General features: G+C 46.4%; 1 protein-coding gene across 4 annotated transcripts in view; it reads right to left on the bottom strand.

Moving 5' to 3' along the window:
* Window positions 1–18,261, bottom strand: part of Lhfpl2 (LHFPL tetraspan subfamily member 2) — a 146,473-nt gene that overhangs the window by 79,636 nt on the left and 48,576 nt on the right. The window contains exon 1 of one of the 4 annotated variants that reach the window (XM_036207332.1): window positions 14,004–14,180. The exons of 2 other annotated variants lie outside the window; for them this stretch is intronic. The gene's annotated coding sequence lies outside the window, so the exon portion shown is untranslated. Of the gene's footprint in view, window positions 1–11,764; window positions 11,788–14,003; window positions 14,181–18,261 lie in introns of those variants that run through there. One more of the 4 variants, XM_036207335.1, reaches the window with a different exon arrangement.

Below are 18,261 nucleotides of genomic sequence, written 5' to 3'. Positions count from 1 at the left end.
TTCCCAGCAGCTCACAGCTTCCTGCAACGCCAGTTCCAGGGGATGCACTGCCCTCTTCTGGCATCTACAGGTATTGCACAAACATACATGCAAGTAAAATACAGAAAAGGCAAATAAATTGCTCTTCAAAAGAAAAAAATTAATTTTAGCTAAGAAATGAAGATACTGTACAGTAACCTAGATTTAGTAAAACAATAAATGCATAAAATAATTTTGCATCTATAAAGTCCTTAGCTATAATAGATTTTAAGTTTTTTCTTTACTCAATGGCTCTTTGTAAGCTAATTGCTAGCTACATTCTAAGCATTCCCCACCACTTTATTAGGGGAAGTCATGGTAAGTCATCACCAGTATGTTTATCTGGATATGCCTTCTGTGAAACAAACCACTACAGCTATTATGAATGGGCCATTGATAAGCAGAGGCCTTCATCAGCATTTTATGCTCCTTAAAATCTAAATGAGACACAGAAGTACTACAATCTTAGTACCTTGAAAACTCAAATGCATTTTTTGAATTCCCTCTTTTTAATATGATACTAGCCAAGCTCAGGACAAAGTTTCAAGACCACAGTAGTACTTGCTAGAGAAGACTGGATGGGTCAATGATCCCCACCCACAGCTTCCTAAACTCACAGAGCTGGTAAGGAGCATCCCTAGAAGAAATCCATTCAACCCAAAGCTCCAAAGACAGAAGGTAATTAGGAGTAAGTCCTCAGTGTTCTAACTCAGTTCTCATGGTAAAGTCACATATGTTTAACCAGTCAAGGGGCTCAGAAGTATTAGTCAAGCCAATTAATTCTTTGTTGGTAAATAAAATGCTGATATTATTTAAAGAGTTAGAGTGCATGTGTGTGTATGTGTGTGCATGTGTGTGTGTACATGTGTGTACATGTATGTATGTGTGTGTATTTATATGTGTATATGTGTGTACATGTGTCTATGTGTATGTATGTGTGTACGTGTATGTATGTGTGTGTGTGTGTGTGTGTGTGTCCTGTGTGACTATTTAGTGGTCACATGTCTATGTGTATCTCTCTCTTTTAAAAAATATTTTATTAAGTTATATGTGTATGTGTGTTTCTGTGTGTAAGTTTCTGTGCATTGAGTGCTGTTCTCTTGAGGCCAGAAGAGATCCCTGGAGGCTGACGTGGGTGCTGGGAAGCAAAGTCAGTTCCTCTGCAAGAGCAGTACGCATTTGCTAACTGACACGCCATTGCTTCAGCTCCTGAAGGTGATATTTTTATCCTTTATGAATAAGTTATAGATACAAAACAAAAACACACAGGACACTATAAATACACATTGTCATGTAGTATTCAAAAATTCACAATAGTGTCGGGCGATGGCGGCGAACACCTTTAATCCCAGCACTCGGCAGGCGGAGCCAGGCAGATCTCTGTGAGTTTGAGGCCAGCCTGGGCTACCAAGTGAGTTCCAGGAAAGGTGCAAAGCTACACAGAGAAACCCTTTCTGGAAAAACCAAAAGAAAAAAAAAAAAAAAAGCTCACAATAGATATTGAATACTTAGGCATTAACAGCCAGTCACAGTTCTACATCCTACATGGGAATTAACTCATTAACTTCTTACAAAAACCCTGGGAGAGGCACTGGTACCACCTCTACCTTCTAGATGAGGAACAGAGAGGCTTATGGAACCTTCCAAAAGTTATATGACCCCAAAGCAGCAGCGTTAAGACTCAGATCCAGCCAGGCGGTAGTGGCGCACACCTGTAATCCCAGCACTCGGGAGGCAGAGGCAGGTGGATCTCTGTGAGTTCGAGGCCAGCCTGGTCTACAGAGCTAGTCCAGGAGAGGCTCCAAAGCTACAGAGAAACCCTGTCTCGAAAAACAAAAACAAAACAACAACAACAACAACAACAAAAAAAAAAACCAAAAAGACTCAGATCCAAACCAATTTTCACCTTTAATCCTAAAAAACTCACATAGGCAAGGGGAGAAAAGTTTAGGCTCATTTTCAAGTGGAGGGAAATAATGGTTCTGAGTAGCACAGTCCGATCCTCCAGGTCACGCTGCTGACTGGCAGCAAGAGTCAGACCAGCTCACAGGGCACTGTACACCACGGCCAGCACGGGCTCTCCAGCAGCTGACCTCTGTGCACATTCTATGAATTAAGATGCAACTCCATGTGGCGAGTACTTGATGCCTTCGCTCACTGGGAAGACACTGAAACCCTCTCACAGTTTACCATCACACCAAGGCACGGACACCCTGCACGTCACCATTTTTTCATTATTCCACATGCAACTATGTCTGTTCACTTACAGGCTATTAACCACACAGGTTCTCATAGGAAGTGAAAATATCCGTCTTCATTAGTTACCATTCTCTTACCTACATTGTTCTATGTTATTAGTCTGGTCAACCATTTAAACTATTTATAGCCCAATAAATGTGGGCACCATTTACACCAGAAGGCATCGTAAATAACATGAAAACCACCATGGTTATTCACATTAGGAGTTAAAAGGCTAGTACTTTCACTCATCTCCATCTGGGCTGCGTGGCCCCCTGTTCCACTTCCGGGCATCAGAAGGAGAGACAGGAGTTGCCCTGTGTGCCCATGCAGAGGCCTCCTGAGCCAGGCACCAGCACTCACTGACCGTAGTGAACTGTGAGAAGCGGCGTTGTAGGGCCCCTCTCTCACGCACAGATTGCTAAGACTTGAAATGCCCCGACTCCAAACTGCTTCATGTTACTCTGTAAAACCAGAACTGAACAGTGCAAGCTGCCCGGGCGGTCCCAAGGAATACATTTCAGCCTGATGAGAAAGGAACTCAGTGAGGAACAGCTTCCCACAGTGGTCCAGCTTGTCTGGCTCGGGGGCGGCTAAGAGGCAGCTGTTTGTGATCCCAGAAGCCACAGAGAGGGAAGGTCTGAGTAACTGTCCTTGAACAGGGAGTCTTTTCCTGAAACCTGAGCTAATTCACTCCATCCACCCTGGCAAGGGCGGGTGTTCCACTGCAGACAATCAGGGCCCCGTCCAGCGCAGTTTCTCATTTGAACCAGGCTATGTTTAAAAGGGGATTGTGGTGTGGGTGGAGACGCACATCACTTATTATTCCTTCCTACCTCTCAGAGTAGGGAGGTGAGCAGTTTAAACTGGGTCACAAAACTATTACATGGAACAATTTGGGCTTCAAAATAGGACATTCTCTTTACATTAAAAAAAAAAAAAAAATGCCAGGCAGTGGTGGTGCGCACCTTTAATCCCAGCACTGGGGAGGCAGAGGCAGGTGGATCTCTGTGAGTTCGAGGCCAGCCTGGACTACAGAGTGAGTTCCAGGAAAGGCCCAAAGCTACACAGAGAAACCCTGTCTTGAAAAAAAAAAATCTGTGTGTGTGTGTGTGTGTGTGTGTGTGTGTGTGTATGTTGTGTGTGTGTATGTTTGTGTGTGTATGTTTGTGTGTATGTTTGTGTGTTTGTGTGTGTGTGTGTATGTTTGTGTGTGTGTATGTTTGTGTGTATGTTTGTGTGTATGTTTGTGTGTATGTTTGTGTGTGTGTATGTTTGTGTGTTTGTGTGTATGTTTGTGTGTGTGTGTGTGTGTGTGTGTGTATTTATACCTGACAACCTTGGTGCCAGTCTCCACCTTCCACCTTGGTACAAGGACTCTTGTCCACTAGATGGCCTGCATATTTCCAAGGATTCTCTCATCTCCACCTCCCATCTCACTAAAGGAACTCAGGGTTCCAGAGGTTCACTGCCATGCCTGGCTTTCCACAGGCTCTGGGGTGTGAAGTCAGGTCCTTATATACTGGCATGGCATGAGTTTTGCCCACTGACCCAGCTCCCCAGCCCTCAGTCTAGAACTTTCTGACACCAAGCCCAGTCAATTTTCAGTGAGACAATTCTTCAACAACCAGGATGTGATACTTAAAGTCACCACACATATTCACATGTACCGGGATGACACATAGCATGGAAGGGAATACTGAAGGCGTGTAGCTAACAGCAGAACACACTAAGGGTTCCTAAACTCTCAAAGGCTACCCTTTCTCCCTAACAAAGAAGGGCTCATTATATTCCCAGCGGCAAAGTTCTCTACAGTTCTGTTTACACAAGTCAACTCAAGGGATAATTATCCAAAGTCTACTTTACTGGGCTTTGTTGGTAAAACAAATGCTTGGGGAAGTTTCTCCACATTTTAAGGGCAGTTCAGCATAACAAACACATAGAACAGTGCCCCAGTTCTGTGTCCAAAGCATAAACTGTGGTTCAAAGCTCAGCCTGGTAGTTATTAAAGAAGAGAGTAGGCGGGGAGTTGTTCAAGTGTGTTCTCCACTAGTCAAGTGTGTTCTCCGACTAGTCCGCAACAAACTCACACCTGTGTCTGACATGTAGTGTCTAAAAAGAAAAGAGGGAGAGGGAGAGGGAGGGAGAGGGGGAGAGAGAGAAAGCAAAGAAAAGAAAAGAGAAGAAATGGGTCAGTCACTGGAGGGATGTTGAAGCTTGCAGGGTTTTTACAGAAAAGCACGGAAGTGTCAAGTTTCAGGAACCTGTCTACCAAACACAGCAGGTGGCAGGCTGCCCAGGGCTGGCTGTGTTCACTCAAGTGAAATGCTGGGAACTTGAACCTCCACAGCGCCTGCCCTGCCACTCAGGCTCAGTGCTGGATGACTCAATTTCAAGACCTTGTGGACTCCAAGTCAAGTCTGGAAATCATGAACACTTCCTTTTACCCTTAAAGGTGGGCAGCTCCTTGGAGCAAGTGTGGTAATGTCAGCACGGAGCTGAGAGAGAGTATGTCTGCATTCGGTATCAGCATGGACCTGCAAGAGAGTATGTCTGCATCCAGCTCTGGATACCTCAGAACAGTCTACCCACTCGCAGCAGCAAGTGAGACTCACTCAGACTGTGGCTTAGTACATCAGGTTTGGGCATCACACCACAGTTGTTTACACATAGGTGGGATCATGTTCACACACATGGCTGTGACTCCTTTTCTAATATTTGGCTATAAATGCATGAGAATATAACAATTCTGACTTCTCTGTTTCTTTTTATTTTTTTTTTTTCTGTGAGACAGGGTTTCTCTGTAGTTACACAGTCTTAGCTGTCCTGGAACCCTCTTTGTAGACCAGGCTGGCTTCGAACTCACTAAGAGCCACCTGCCTCTGCCTCCCGCTGGCATTCTCTCTGTTTCTCACATACAATACAGCACATGGAGCAGAACAGGAAGCTCATGAATATTTAAATTTGTGAAGAAGAAACATGAATTAAAAAAACCACAGCTACAACTATGTAAGAATTCCTGCAGACAATCCACAGAAGAGCCGGCACGGGGGAGAGACTGACTTCCTAGGAGTGGAGAAAATGAGGAGGCAGAGCTGACTTCAAGAATTGTGGAATAAAGAGAAGGTAGAGGAGGCGGGCAGGAACCAGCAGGCAGCAAAGGGTTGTGGGTAAGGACTATCCTACAGTCATGTAAGGGGAAACTTAAAATGAGCGTGTTTCCACAATGCTAGTGTCCGTCTGGACCAGCCTCCGCGAACTTCTATCCTCCAACAGTTTTCTAGTTTGTGTCAGGGCGGAGAGTGGCAGGGGCCAGTGTGCACAGTAATTCTGAAAGCCTTCCTCCAGAGGTGATGATTTAACAGCCTCGCCTCATCGTATCCTCGACTATAAATAGAGAAGCATTTTGAAATGAGAACTGTTGTACTGTCCATCATCAGCCATGTGCACACCTCACCGAACATGCCAACTACATGTTCAAAACACGTGATTTCAACTGGACAGACACAAGCTGCTACAGGCCGACAGGTGGGTGCTGTGCACCTGGGGAACGCGCCAAGGTAGACAGGTGGCCGCAGTGAGTCATGTGGACTGTAAGTGCTGACAGGTTCTCCCTGTTTAACATTTCCCAGCAGTCTGCATTCCAAACCTAGGCATACACTTTAAGTAATAACAGACCAATGTTTCCAAAAACAGATGCCAAGGTTAAACGTGGAAATAAAGAATATTCGCTTGTTAAAAAGATTTCCAAGCCAGGGACTTATGGACACACGCATACGCCAAGGCATAGATCCCAAAAGTAGAGATGGTGCTTCCAAGATGGCTGCCGTGTATAAATCTTGGAGTCCAGGAACAGCCCGTTTAATCTATGAACTACTATCTAGAGACCATGCTGTCTGCATGGCTCCTCCTGGAAATCTGAGATCTTTCCCCAGGGAAAGCACACTCAAGGGCATCGCCACAGAGACACACCATCACCACCCAGACACACCATCACCAAGACACACCATCACCACCATGGAGACACACCATCATCACCAAGATAAACCATCACCATGGAGACACACCAGCTCCCATTTGAGAAATGCCTTACCCTTTGACTGTCTCTGTCAGGAGGAGTAAATCCCTTTGCATACCACTTGCCCTGAAGCATTACGACTAAGCTTTTACCACTTTCAGAAGCACAAAGCTCAAGAAATACAGAAGGTCCCACAGGGGCTTGGGGTACGGCTCAATGGCAGAGGGCTTGTCTAACATACACGAAGCCCTAGGTTTGACGCCCCAGCACCACATAAACAAGACATGGCAACACAGCTGTAATCCCAGCACTTGAAAGGTAGTTCAAGGTCATCCTTGCCTACATAGTGAATGGAAGATATCCCCCACCCCCTCATCCCTGACCCTTATTCCCACCCCCTCACTCCCTTTTCCCCGACCCCTGTGATACATGAAACATTGTCTCAAACAAAGTAAAAAACCTGCGGCAGAACAGAAAAAAGGACCTCTGAACCTTTAAACAGTATTATAAAGCCCATGATAGTGCTTTTATTAATAACCTTCACTATACTTTATTAATAAAAATAAATCCTAAAAACCATTCTCAGCCATGACACTTACAGTGACATCCACTTTAGACAACAGGCACACCATAAGAAAACAAGACAAATCTGTCGTCCCTTTCAAAAGACACAATGAAATGAGGATTTACTCAGAAAAATCATTTGGAACAACTCGCCAGCCTAACCAGGAATATCATGCCACAGAAAAGGATGTATTATTTAAAACTAAAACCAGTAACACATAACAGAACCACAGTGAACCACCGTATTTACAGTCTCCTGCAGAAAAGTAGGTAGGAGGCTATGTCAAATTAGAAAAAAAAATGAAGGCAAGTAAGCTAAAAAGTTACACCCAAGGGATACATGGAAGTTACCAGAGCTTCCTGGAGAGTCCCTTAGCACACACACTTCATCCCCAATTGTTGTGTGACAAAACTTTTCCTGGAAGATGCAACACCCACGTCTACTAACCCCAGATAGGGCACCCACAACAGACCAAAGTACAGATGCCACCAAAGTCCAATTTGGTGACCCAATGTGTTTTATTGGTGTCCCTTACAGGACCAGAAATGACACAGACAGGTGCATCCCCAAAGTCACCCCAGCATGGTGACAGCTCGGAGCACACTGCACAGCCTGCTCAACAGGTTGGAGTGTGTCCTTTCCGGGTGCCTCAGTTGGTCTTCCAGGCAGCTCAGCTGGTTTCTGCTTCTCCCAGGCAGTGAGTCTGGTCTCAGAGTCATCTTTGCAGCTTTTTTTTTCCCTCTTTGAAGCCTCAGCTCTTCTCTGAGAAAAACTTTGAGCTCTTACTGTTTACTCTGGCAGGGAGGGGCTTAGTGAATCTGGTCAGCTTCAGGGACTTCCTGAAGCTATTTTGAGTTGTTTACCTTCCTTGCCTAAGAAGATTCCTGCAGGATAGAATGTTTCAGTCTCCAAGGTAACTACTGTTATACTACATCAATGTTCACCCACATTGGAGTACCCAAGTCATCGTTAAACCCATATCCCTTCACTTAATGGAGTCCCAGCAAATGCTTCCCATCCCTTCTTCAAGATTCCCCCATCTTTGTCTTAGGTCAGCAGCACAGACTAAAAGCCAACCTCTCTCCCTCAAATGTGCAGGCCTCCTGGTCCAGTCCCTTCCTGACAGTGTAACATGCCATTACTCTTTTCTAGAACGTGTGAAATGGCAGGGGCTTTGGAACAGCACTCCGAACATGAATCCTATGGCAACTGTTTCTGTGATCAGAAAAGGACACGGGAGATGTGGAGAGGCTCCCAAGGAGGTAGCTCAGGAGGAGGAACCGGGAAAATACTTGGTCTTTGTGGTACATTGTTTGTAATCTAAGAAATAAAGCTTGCCTGAAGATCAGAGGACAGAGCCAGCCACAGAGTTAAACACAGAGGTCAGGCAGTGGTGGCACACACCTTTAACTCCAGTATGTGGGAAGCACACGCGCCATTAATCCCAGCACTGGGAAGGTTGAGACAGGAAGTGATATGGCTGGGCAGAGAAAGGCATATAAGGCCGGAGGAGACAGGAACTAGAGCCTTTTGGCTGAGGACTCAGAGACATTAGTCAGAGGATTCGTGGAGTTGGCAAGGTGAGACGTGGCTGAGGCTTGTTCCTCTGTCTCTCTGACTTTCAGCATTCACCCCAACATCTGGCTCGGAGGTTTTATTATAAGACCATTTAGGGTTCGTGCAACAGGTCTTTCTCCCTCATTTCTTTCTCAAGGATGGAGTTCGCAGTCAGGGAAGTGAGTTTGTCCTCCTGCAGCATGCCTGCCGCCACTCACTGGTGCTGAGCTTGCTGGATACTCCCCATCATAAGCCATGGGGTCGCCCTGCCTTCCTGGTCTCTACTTTCACCTCAAACACTGACCTCTCCCAACCTCGGTTTTGAGGGCCCAGGTCCTTTCCTCCATGACCGCTTTGCTTCTCCATCTGTCCCAACGCTGACGAGGAACGAACTCACCCGAGACTCACATTAGTGTTAGCCTCCTGCAAACTCCTCTGCACTTCCTCTTCCATGTGGGCCTAGGCCTCCTCTGTGCCAGGCCTCCCGACACACCCTGTGCAGTAACCAAGAGCTTGGGCACTCTGGGCACACCCTGGGCCCTTGCCTGACTGCCCCTGCCCAGGCTATCGATCTCTTGGCCAGCATTAATGAGCTGTCCCAACAAACACCACAAAATTCGCCCCAAATCAACTGTGGATGAGGCAAGATCAACAAAGGTTGAGGGAGACCCTTCCAAAGTCACATATGTGAAGCAGAATCCCACAAACCCAGATTCATATGTATTTCCCCTTTTCACTCAAATGTCACCTCCTCCCCCGACTCCCCCCCCCCCCCCCCCCCCCCCCCACTGAAAGAGCACAGGCCCTCTGGGTCTCTGACATCTGCTCTCTTGGCTGCTTGGTCCTCCCTGGAATGAGCTAGATCTAAACAGCTGCCTGGGCAGGTGGATTCTCTTACAGATAACACCTCACAGATTAGGGGCTTGTCCATCTCCTGGAACACTAACCCCACTAGGATGCTCTTTTCTGTGTGCTTGGCCTGTGATTCATGACTCCAACACACCTGGACTAGCACAGGAGAAGGACCAAGTTCTCAGTAAGCATCAACTAATAAGCACGTGTATAGGCAGATGCCAGGAAATCCAGAGCTGAGGTGAGGGTGAGGGGCAGTAGAAGCCTGTTGTTGTTAAAGGGACCTTTGGTGGGCAGCTGGTCTGAAACTTAGGAAAGCGTCTAGAACAGGCAGTTTTGTCTGAAAATGTGTCAGCACATGAGAAGTGACTTGAGCCAGGGGTCAAGGGACATGGGTGAGGCAAGAAAGGCAAGAGCTGTAAATAGAAAGAGTAACAGTACCAATCTCACAGATGTGTTCACTGATGGAGAGGGCACAGGTGAAAATCTGCTCCCTCTCACCTCTTCCAGGCTTATTATCCAAATAACTCAATGTATCCACTGTTCACCAACTGTTTACAGGGCATGTGAACCAATAACTCTGTGTATCCAGTATTCACCAACTGTTTACAAGACATGTGAATCAATAACTCTGTGTATCCAGTATTCACCAACTGTTTACAGGACATATGATCTGTGGGGCAGCTACCCACTAACCCCACAGCTCCCCAGAGTTTTCTTGAGCATGAGCAGCAGGAAATATTAGATAGAAGGATTTATAGTGCAGAGATAAACAGAAAATAAAGGATAGCCTCAAGAGGGCCTGGAACCTATTCCAACCAGCCCTGACTGTCTCTGCCCTAGGGTATTTATACAGATGCCAAGGGGGTGGAGCAAAAGACCTCCTCCCCCAGCACAGCCAAGTGCAGACCATCTCAGACCCCTGCACTCAGGCCCGTGGCCCAATCATCCTCTATGCGGACCTGCTGGGTAAAGCCACGAGGAACCTGAAAACAAGCTCCCACAATGAACAAACAACTCTGTGTAACTAGTATTCACCAACTGTTTATGACATGTGAACAAGTAACTCTGTGTATCCAGTATTCACCAACTGTTTACAGGACATGTGAACCAATAACTCTGTGTATCCAGTATTCACCAACTGTTTACAGGACATGTGAACACCTCCCAGTGGTGAGGCAGAAACCACCATGAGTTATTACAAATCAAGTCTAGAAGGAAACCTTCCTGGCACACACAATTGACAGATGTGGTGCTGGAACCAAAGTCAGAGGCTGAGCTGAATGTAGAGGTCAAAGTTTCAAGCCCGAAAAGGCGCTGGTTGGCTGAGGTGGTGAGGTTCTAAGTCTGCAACTGACCACAGAGCTCAATGATAACACCCCCCACCCAATCGGCCGACCTCAGTGACAGGAAGCAGACACCACAACAGAAATCCCTTTACAGCAGTCAGGCTGGTCCATGCCGACACCAATGGCACTCCACCGCTGCAGGTGCCGGCAGAGGCTCTTCGGGTGGCCAGCACCAGAGTCTGGCTGAGTAAGAACAGGAGGAGGCAGAGCTGCTCCTGAGGGACACCAGGACAGTTTTGCTTTCATCTCCCCCATTCCCAGGATTAGAATTCCACTTATAATTCTGAAGAAAATATCCACAGTTAAAGACTTTGGAAGCCACTGCCCTTGAACTAATTAACGCAATGGAATCCTAATTTTTGTGGTCAGTTCTCCAGTTGGCTGAGGATTATCTAGGAGTTGGTTCTGGTCGGGGCCATGGGGGCAGAGGCTCAGAGATCGGCAAGCTTTAGAATTCTGTAATGTTCACATTTTGTGGAAAGGACACCAATACTGTTCTCATTTTGAGACAGTTCACCCCAGAGTACTCATCCTTGCTAATTTCACAGAAAAAAAAATGTAATGTAATATAATATAAATAACTGAATCCAGGTGATTCCAGGGAAGGATGGAACCCTGCTGAGGCCCTATACAGTAATTACAATTTCTGCTGAGACACAGAGGAACTACCCATGTTAGCAGTAAAGATCCACTCCCGCAGAATTTTGAGCATTGTAAATTTGAACATACTGTTTGTACCTTCCTTCTTCCAAACAATTTTCATAAAATTCCTGTGTGCCAGGCTGGAGAGGTGGCCCAGAGGTTAGATGCACTGGCTGCCTTTCCAGAGGACCTGGGTTGAATCCCCCCCCCCCCACCACACACACACGGCAGCTCACAACAGTTTGTAACTCCAGTTCCAGGGGCTCGGACACCCTCTTCTGGCCTCCATAGGCACCAGGGATATATGAAGAACATGGAATGTATGCAGGCAAAACACCCATACACATACCATAAAATAATAATAGAAAATTTTAAAATACTTAATTAGAATTTTTTAAATTTAAATATTGTGTGCTATCAAATAAAAAATCAAATGCCTCCAATTTTAATTATAAGATGACATTTAACAAACTGAGAAACTAGAACAAAACATAATGAAGTAAGAACAGAACCTGTTTTCCTAACTGTGTGTCCTCTTCCAACTCCCCACTGTGGGGGAGGAGTATGTCCATACCAAGACCTGTAGAGCACTATTCGCCCGAAACAGTTGGGCTCCGTTTTAACTTAGAGGATGCAGTTTTGCCTTTAAAAGGAGGAGACCCACTGACAGTGAGTATCGAGATGCCAAATAGGTCTCCCATACACCAAGATGAGATGCTAAGCCCTCCTCCATTAGGACAAAGGCTCTCCATGGTCCTGAGGAGATGCCAAGCCCTCCTCCATTAGGACACAGGCTCTCCGTGGTCCCGAGGAGAAAGGCTGAGTTGGACTATTCCTCCGTGATCTCTCTAACCCCTCCTGTGACCAACCCATGGCACACATAAGAAGCAACTGGTCAGGGTTATAAGTACAGTCTGGCCACAGAGCACCACCACCCAACTGATTAGCCCACACAGTGGCTGAACCCTGAGTTTGGCCTGACCACCTCCATTCTCAGACCAAATGTGTTAGCAGGCTGCAGATTCCTGAACAAGGTCTTGGATGCATTCCTCATCCATCAGCAGTCACAGAACAGAGTGAGAGGCCACAATGTTTTTCCCACTAAGAAAAAAAATCTTCACTTGTTAATAGCTCCTGACTTAGAGAAGATTGGCTGTAGTCAATGGTAAATAAGCTCCACCCGGTTTAAACCTCTTTCTCCACAGGCTTCTTCGATGCCAGAGGGTTGGTTGCAGGTGCTTGGTTGAAGCCTCTGAAAATCTTCCTCAGAGACCCTTCCGCTCAGACGGCAGACCATTTGTTAAATGAAGCAAGGCCATTGGTGGCAGGATGGACCGATTCTTCCTTACCACCTGGGCCTGTCCTCCATCACCACACACCTCAGTACCTCAGCACTCTCCGTCACAAACTCAAACCTGCTGTCACAGCAAGGACACACTCAGAGAGAGGCTGATGGAGACAACATTCCTTCAGAGAGCAAACTGCAGTCCAGGAAACCCAGGTGACCCAAAACATCCCCGTAGGCCAGGCATGCTGGTGCACATGTTCTCCCCATACTACAACAACTGAGGCAGAGAGATCACAAATTCAAATCCAGCCTGGGCTCCACAGTCAAACTCTTGACCAACAACTGCCATAAAGTCTTAGTGGCTGACCCAGCTGAGCCAGTCACTGGGATCCTCCTAATTCTGTGTTCCTGGCATCACTTTACAAGCCAGGTCCCTCCGGGCCTGGTGGACCCCATGTGCCTGGGGAATGCTGGGGCCAGGAGGGCCCTGAGAACAAAGCACACAATGGTGCCTCCTTCTTTGTTTCCTATATCAGGGTCACACAAGCAATTAAGGCCCTGCCGTAAATAAACAAACACCATGTAGTGGGAACACAACATGGCAGAACTCACGTCAAACAAACAGGAAGTTGCAAAGGAGAAGGAACTCAACTCCCGGCCTCATTTTATTGAGTGTGCTCTAAAAAGCTGAATTAAAGAAAGAAACCAGCACTTAAACCACATGTTGTAGCTCAAGAGTTCTCGCCTTTATTTTTACCTGCCCAAGGAGGGGGAAAAGACAGAGAAAGTGGAGCCCAGAGATACAGACCTATAGTCTCAACTACTCCAAAGGCTGAACAGAAGAGCTGTCTAAGGCTGGGAGTTCAAGACCAGCCTCAGCAACATAGAGAAATAAACACAAAGAATAAAAAGATAGAAGCAGGTCCCTAAGAAAGTCCAGCACATGCACTCCATCAGCTGAGCCATTTCCAGAGAGATTCATGATGGACATTTAACCTCCTAATTTAAGTTCCTAAATCTTTCTGGGTAGACTGGTTCACACCTGTGATCTCACCTCTCAGAAGCCTGAGGCAGGAGGTTGGAAAGTCCCAGGCCAGTTTGAGTACACAGAGAGGTCTAGTCTCAAAAATAATAAACAAGAAGGCTCAGTGGTTAAAAGCATTTGTTGCTCTTTCCTGAGGACCTGGGCTTCATTCCCAACACCCACACGACAGCTCACAACCATCCCTAACTCCAGTTCCAGGGGATCCAACCCTCTCTTTTTTACTTCTATGGGCACCAGGCATTCATATGGTGGTGTACATACATTCAGGCAAAACACTCATGCACATAAAATAAAACAAATTTTAAAAGACTTAAAAATAAAGATATAAATAAAATTCCAAAATCTGCACGCACACATACTCCCAAACATGGGAAAACTTCAGAGTTCTCAAAATTACCCACAAACATAAAAATAAAAACTAAGACGTTTACCATTTGCACTGTTCTCTGCTGAGGACCTCCATGGCTTTCCATTTCCACTGCTAAGAAAGCCTCCACATGGTTTTTGGTGAGTGCTCAGAGGCCCTGGAAGTTTCTCTTTAAGGTCAGTGGGAGGGAGGCAGATGGGCTGGCCACTGTGTGGTAGGAGGTAGAGCTGGCTGCAATGTGCAGAAGGAGAAGGAAATGGCCCTGGGGACAGTGGGAATTCTGCAAGTCACCAAGAAGTATGTTCACTGTGGTTTGGCATTCCTCAAAGAACCTTTTCTGCGACGTTTCAATTTTTATCATTCTAGGCACATACTGGAGCCAGCTGAGTTTAAAGGCTTGTTCCAGATAATCTGCTTAACTCTTTAAAGTGAAGAGGTCCCTGTGGCACAGATCTAAACATCCTGATGATCAGCAACAGTTCCTCATGGGTAGTGTCCCGACACTGAAATGTGGCTGTTTGGTGGCTTCCTTCTGCTCCATCCCATAATCGAAGCATCCTCTTCATGGCCTCCTCTGAAGGGGTCACATGCCATTTTCTAAGAGGAAAACTCCCCTTACTTTCTCCCTCCCGCTCACCTCTCAATGTTCAAAAGCAGTACCACGACCCAAGGCAGGAGAGAGGGCACGGCCATTTCTAGATCCCCAGAACTCAAGTATTTAAAGTTAACAAACCACTGACTGACCATTCCGCCTCTCTGGTGATACATGAATACTAACCTGCATGGTTAATACATTTGGAACACTGCAAAAGGCCATTCTGGTCACCCTCCAAGCAGACTTACTTAAGTAACCTAATTTTTATATTCTACTTTGAAGAGCTCCAGGACAGAAATTCCATGATTTCCTCAAGTTGCTTAACCCGTGGCTTCATTTCTTTCCTCGTCAATGGGGACTGTTTCAACTTCTTTTTAAAGTCAGTGAGAAATAAAGAGTTCCAGACAGAGTGGAATGCAGTGGTATCAGAAGCTACGCACCAAAATGGTTCCTGGAAGATGTTTTCCAGAGAAACTGCATCATCTTAACCCTGGCTCCCTTGACTGAGGGAAGAGATGTTTCCTGCAGCCGGGCATGAAACAACATCCAAATGAACAGCCAGAAAGAAGGTAGCCTCTACCCTTAATGGCAGGGCCTCGAAAGGTGTCTGGCTTCCCAAGAACACGCATGCTGCTGTCTCCAGGGCAGGTCTGTGCTCTCTGGATTTAAACCCCAGCTCAGTGAACAACACTACACACAGCTCCTAGAGGGAAAGCGGCCAGTGTGCAAGAAAGAAATGGACTCTGCTCACTAGGGAAGAGCTCCTCTGCATCCTCCCTATTTCTCAGATGAAGAAAGAAACCTTGGGTTTAGCATCCTTCTCTGCTTCGGCTGGCAGTTCCCTAAGTGGTGTTGTTCTAGTACCTTTCCTGACATTTTTTAAAAAGAAGAACTCCCCACTGTGCCTCACTCCAGTAACAAGTCTTCCGGAGACCTTGCCCTCGGCTTCCTGGAATTTTTCAATGAAACTCGAAAGCGATGTTTACCTGACCCCCGAATGTTACCCGAATGAGTTCTCTGGTGTTCATTCTTTGAACTCTTCCTCCTTGTCATGCCCTCTGGGAAGGAAAGACAAGCGCAAGGCTTGGCTGGCCCTCAGCTGGCAAACACCAGCACAACCGAGTCCGAATAGTTTCTCAGAACTTGGACAGACTCACAAAGGTATTAATTATACTCCCTTTCTCTGGCATGGCTGCTGCATTTCACCTGCAGAAAGAATTGATTTAAAGACAGGACATGCCAGCACATTTATTTTATTTTTTTCTGACAGACAAAACCAAGGTGTCAATCACAGGAATAAATGGATCTTCTGATCTCTCTCTCTCTCTCTCTCTCTCTCTCTCTCTCTCTTTCTCTCTCTCAACTATGAGGAACCGAGTTCAGATTCCCAGCGCCCACATAAAGCTGGATGGCATAGCATGTTTCGCCCCTGTGGTGAGATGGGGTCGGAGATAGGAGCATCCTCAGATACGTGTGGGCTGGAGAGCTCAGAGGGTACCTCACGTGAGGCAAAAGGCAGGACAAGCTCCCAAGGACGTCTCTGACCTTCACGTGGGTGAACATACAAGCACAGAGAAAACAATCGTACTGGGGAGTGGGGGAGAGCAAGGAGGAATGAAAATATTGGGGTTCTTCCAACAAGAGTCTAAGGGCGGCTGGCTTAGCTTTCCCTACCAGGGACCCTCGGAAGAAGTTTAGTTGACCATTTCCTTTCCTTGCCAGAGGAAATATTCTGTTGTGGAGAGTTAGGTTTTGCTTTTCAATTTCATTTAAAATGGTTGGATTTAAGCATGTTTAGGAAGGGCTGAGATACATCTGTGGAGAGGGAGAAAGTGTGAAGGGGAGAAGTGAAGGAGAGGGGAGAGAGGGAAGAAGGGAGGGAGGGGAAGGGGAGGAAGAAGGGAGGGAGGGGGAAGGGGAGGAAGAGAGGGAGGGAGGGAGAGGAGGGAGGGGGGAGCAGGGAGGAGGGAAAGGAAGAGACAGGCACAGAGACAAACACTCCAGTCTTCTCTCAAAGGGGCTTCTGCCTGGGGAAATTAGCCCTTTCCCTGAGCTACAGGTTAACCACCAGCCTCAGGCCATGGCCGAACCAGTCAGGAACACATCAGAAGGAGGCATGTCAACCGGAAGTGCCCACCACCAAACGCTCAACTACTGTTGACAACAGACCTGACTGGATGATCAGAACCCAGAAAAGCTGTGCCTTGAAATTTCATTTACTAAGAAAACTTCTCACTTATATTCCAGCTCAGTGTTTCAAACCAAAGACTCTAAGGGGATCTTTAGGGGAAGGAAAAACAAATTACTGGAGTTTCCTCATCGGTGTGAATCAGAAGTTAACTGTTGGAAGACAGCAACGATAGAGGAAGTCACAGGATTAGCAGTAATATGAAGTAAATACCACAACAGGTAAAGAAGCAAACAAGCCATTAGCTCAATTCAGACTAGATTCTTCCTTAGCCCTGGGCTACTTTTTATAAGCAGGGGCCCCAGGATGAAATAAGAGAAGTATTCTGTTCCCATTCAAAGTCTTACTGGCTAAGCAATGTCTTTTAAAATGTTACTGTTGTTGCTGTTAACTGCCTGTGTGTTCACATCCACATGATGAAAAGTGCACATGTGGAGGTCAGAGGTCAGCACTATAGAGTTGGCTCTCTCCTTCCATCTTTACATGAGTTCTGAAGACTGAACTTTGGGTTGCCAGGTTCACACAGCAAAGCCATTTACTGTCCAAGGGGTAATGATTTGTACAAAGGGTTTTACTTCTAGATGGTGAATAAGCTCTTTAATCTTAGTGCAGGATGAAGTTATCTGGTGTCACCACTCAGTGGTATTTCTAAATTTCAAATAGCAGTCAGGGAGAAGGGTTTGTGGCTTTCACAAAGTTTTGATTAAAATTAAATTAACAGAAGCCTCCTGAGATTTTTTTCCCCCCCAGTTCTCCATACAAGGTACCGGAGGAAGAAAGTTAGCTGGCACCGGTAACTTCCCAAGGGAAGACAAAGGAAAACAGAGCAACAGCTTTGCTGGGAAGCAGATCCCACCCACTTCAAGTGAAGGAAGAGCCTTCAGTGTTGAGTACTCAGTAGCCCTTCTCTACCTGTTTCAAGGAAATGCAGAGTGATGGCATCTGGTCCAGTGACACAGAGGGACAGACAGTACTTGGGTCTGTTAAGGTTCAGTTGGTAGCGTGCTCACTTAGCATGAAGTCTGGGTTTCAATGCCTAGCACCACATCAACAGGCATGGCAAATACCTAGAGTCCAGCACTTGGGAGGTAGAGGCAGGAGGGTCAGAAGTTCAAGGTCATTCCTGCTGCGTATTAACTTTAAGGCCATCTAAAGAGATGTGTGATCCTGCCCCCCAACACCAAAAAAGAAGAAAGTAGGAGGAAGAGGAAAAAAGAAGGAAGGAGAAGAAGAGGAGGAGGAGGAGAGGAGGAGGAAGAGGAAGAAGAGGGGGAGGAGGGGGAGAAACAATCAAACAACAATAACAACAACAACTATTATTACTACTTGAGGTCAGCAGTTCAGCTTGGTGGGTGAAGGCAATTGCCACCATGCCTAACAACTTTCATTAGATCCTCAGGACTCATGTGGTAGAAAGAGGGGACTCCCACAAGTTGTCCTCTGATCTCCACACACTTGGCATGGTCCGTGCACCCACACATACATACACAGACAGACAGACAGACACACACACACACACACACACACACACACACACAC

Source organism: Onychomys torridus, chromosome 15, assembly GCF_903995425.1.
Source record: "Onychomys torridus chromosome 15, mOncTor1.1, whole genome shotgun sequence".
Taxonomy (NCBI): Eukaryota; Metazoa; Chordata; class Mammalia; order Rodentia; family Cricetidae; genus Onychomys; species Onychomys torridus.
The sequence above is the reverse complement of the archived record's forward strand: the minus strand, read 5'-3'. Positions and strand labels throughout refer to the sequence as shown.